The 3,664-nt window shown below is 41.7% G+C and overlaps 1 non-coding gene across 1 annotated transcript; it reads left to right on the top strand.

Annotated features, from left to right (window-relative positions):
* The first annotated feature begins 1,535 nt into the window (after positions 1-1,535).
* Positions 1,536-1,655, top strand: LOC138140879 (5S ribosomal RNA). Its single transcript, XR_011162789.1, has one exon. It is a non-coding gene; the product is annotated as a 5S ribosomal RNA (ribosomal RNA).
* Positions 1,656-3,664: the final 2,009 nt, after the last annotated feature.

The following is a 3,664-nucleotide window of genomic DNA, read 5'->3' as shown; positions in this document are numbered from 1 at the left end:
CTTTCTTCGCGTGGGATTGAGGGGTGGCAGCGGAACCGGTGGTGACCGATGATGCTGTTTGATTTTCGACGTCGGCCATCTTTCACGTTAAAACGTTAAAAGTTAATAATAATTATTGAAAAAACACTTGCTCACACACGTACACTTCGAGCACCTCGTGAACGAGAATTGAACAAAAAAATTTTCTAAGTCTTTATAAAATAGTCGCCACTGCGGACGGAAGACTGAACGCGCACCGCGTCCGCCGTCGAAGAAATTGCAGGCCTCGGAATCGTTGCCCGCGTGATGGCATCGTCCTCTTTCCTCGATCACCATCGCCACCGTGTGATCAAGCTGGCCGAACTCGGTTTCCGAAGTTTCCCTGGAGATAGCGAAGTTCGTCTCGGAACGTCGGTGGGTTTCGAATCAGGTACACGCCCCTCCAACCACCAGCCCTAAATCCGGGTCGTCACGGTTTCGATTCGGGACCGACGGTTTACGTCGGCGGTGCGGGGTAGACGCGTCGATTCCGGGAATCCATATTTCGTTCGCCGAAATATTGGTCCATCTCTTCCCGGAATACCGCGCCACCTTCTCGATTTTACGACATCTTCGCGTCGCCAAACGCTTCCGAAACGGTCGAAGCACAGAAAGGACCTGGTGTTCGAACCGAGGCAATTCCGACAACAGGATGCCGCGAACCGCCTCTCCGACGTTCAGGTCGATCGTTTTCGGCGGAAGTTGAAACGGGACGAGTCGACGACGGGTCCCGTTGCCGTCCGGACCCTTCGGGACGGCCGAAAGTCCGTCGAGAGGATCATCCGAAAGGAGACGGTCTTCATCGTCCGACCGATGCCGCACCTACGAGTTTTCCGATATTTTCTTCGACGGATCTTCAGGTTTTCTTCCTTTCTTCCGTCTTTCTCTCTTCGTAATTTCGTGTCCGACCTGCGTCGTCCGAAGTCGGGGTGAAGATCGAAGAAAAAACGCCAAAAATAACAACTCGTCAGCCACGCACACCGCGTTCGAATGTCTAACGGTCCAACTTGGATTTTCGAAGATCGCCGAATCCGAGGGACGATAAATAATAATAATAATAATAATAATGGTAATAAATAATAATGTTAATAATAATAATAATGATATGATGATTATAACGATAATTATTATAGATAGGTAAATAGAAACACAGGTCTCCTCTCGAAAATCGGAACTTCCTGATATTACTTACATATTTCGGTCGATCCAAATGTGGGAATCTCGTCGTCGTCGGAGCAAGCAGCGCGGTAGGTGGGGTGAAATTCTGGATTTTCCACCGCCGCCGGCGGTCGAAAAATGTGCGACGCGGGAGATCGCCAGTCCGTCTAGTAGTCTCTCTTGTCGTTAGAGCGTGACGTGGTGGTTGTTGTGGGATTTCCCGTTAGTTCGGTCCGACGTCGGTCGTCAGAGGGTAAGTGCATACGGAAACGAAACGCATCGCGTTTTGATGTTCATATTCGTGCATCGGAATGTTAAAAGCAATATATTTTACACCAACGATCACACCTAAACACCACGGCAACGGCCATACCACGTTGAAAAGCACCGGTTCTCGTCCGATCACCGAAGTTAAGCAACGTCGGGCGCGGTCAGTACTTGGATGGGTGACCGCTTGGGAACACCGCGTGCCGTTGCCCCCCAACACTTTTTGTTTTTTTTTGAAATCCATAGCAACCACCGAACCGATTTGTTTTTCGTGCAGGTATTCGGAAACATGCACAGACCCGTATAATGTAGATTCATAGCTTTAAGTACTAGATAATTAAGAAAACAATTTTTTTTGTCGATTAATTGTAAACAATTGCAGAATAAAAACTCGTCAAACGGTAAAGGTTGTCGTTCGATCACCGAAGGTAAGCCACGCGGGCAGCGGTCAGCACTTGGACGGGTGACCGGTTCATTATATTCCTTCCGTGAGTTTAACAAAGATAACATATGCAAATGTCGTAAGTGCGACGAGGAAGACGGCGATCTTTTAATGTAAAAAAAATATATATTAGGTTACGCGTACATGCCACTTTGACTGCTGCTTTATTTTTTTGGTTTTTAAATAATTAGAGATCTGAATTCAACATATCAGTTCTATGTTATAATGGACAGACAATGTTGTATTCTTGGCCCCTAACACGTTAAGACCAACATAAAAACTAGAATAACTTACCATTCGTTAAACGTTAAACAATTTCGAACCACGTTTTTTTGAGCTCGAACAAACTCATAACACAACACTCATTTATTAGTCACTGGACCATTGTAAAACGAGAAGAGAGAAAAACCATGCGAAACTATTTTTAAAACGAAGAGAATAAAGGTTTTAAATGGTAGGGCTGTATGACAGACTTGTCAATTATCGTGGGGGGTACGGCTGAGATTTATGACGAAATCGAGCGGCGCCGGCGGTCGGTCACTTTCACGAAAGAGGTCTAAACACGGGTCGTTTACGATACCCTCTGGTTACTAGAAAAGTTCTAGACAGATGTTTGTCGGCTTTTCGAGGTATTTATTTGTGAGTCCAAAGACTCAATGGAGTAATATCGGACTGAAATTCCAAGATTTTGCTGTGTAATCCAAAAAACTATGTTCCTCGTAACATTTAACGATGTGTTAATTCAACTATTATTTTAATTTTTCGTATACGTATTTATACTAAAAAGTACAGCGCTTCCAACAGTGAATTGTGAATTGAAAATGTTTCAAAGAAAGATCGATAGTTTTGAAAAAAATTACATATTAATAAATTTAGATAGATTTAGAAGTATACATTGCACTTACTTTTCAAAATTATTGTACTTCTGATTTGGTTGAAATAACATAATATGTAGCAGTCATAGTCTTGTGTACATTGCAGTCGCGGCTGGTGTTGGGTAAAACCTTTATTTTTTAGGGGGTCATTACCCAAATGACCTCATGGACCAGCCGTTCCTGTTAGGTTTTATATATCAAATTGATTCGTCTGTCTTTTTCATCATGCCTTCGAAAAGCGAGCTCCTGTTTCGCCAAAGTAACTGTGACGTCAATTAAATACGATAATAAAATTCGGTTTTTCCGAACTTATTGTGAGTGAGAGCAGTGAGAGCATCTTCTTTTCGTATCCCACCTCCACCCGGCGGCAGTAGTGCAGTGCTTATCAACATAATTACCGGCGTCTCGCCTCCACATTTTGACTTTTTTGTGTTTTATGTGTTCTCTAAGTCCAAAATTTTTAAATTTTTAAAAAGAGATTGCGGTACTATTCCTGTTGCTGAAATTATAATAATATATTTATTAATTTTTGTATTATATGTCTGTGTTATATTGTGTGAATTTGGAACAGCTATATCTAAAAGATATGCTTGCTTTTGTTGTTTATTTAAAATAATAATGTCTGGTCTGTTATGCTGAATGTGAATGTCAGTTAAAACTGTGCGATCAAAATATAATTTGTAATTGTCATTTTCTAAACAACTTTCTGGTTTATAAATGTAATGTGGTTGTGTATCCTTTAATAAATTGAATTTAACTGCTAAATTCATGTGTATAATTTTTGCGAATATATCATGACGTTTTTTATATTCGCTGTGAGCCAAAACGGTGCAAGATCTTGTATTGCAAATATAAAACCCTCAGCTCTTTAAAATATCTCCCATGTAAAGACTTTTGTTTTATA

Source organism: Tenebrio molitor, unplaced genomic scaffold (genome assembly GCF_963966145.1).
Source record: "Tenebrio molitor unplaced genomic scaffold, icTenMoli1.1 SCAFFOLD_500, whole genome shotgun sequence".
NCBI classification, from domain to species: Eukaryota; Metazoa; Arthropoda; class Insecta; order Coleoptera; family Tenebrionidae; genus Tenebrio; species Tenebrio molitor.
This window is presented reverse-complemented; position numbering and strand designations above follow the sequence as displayed.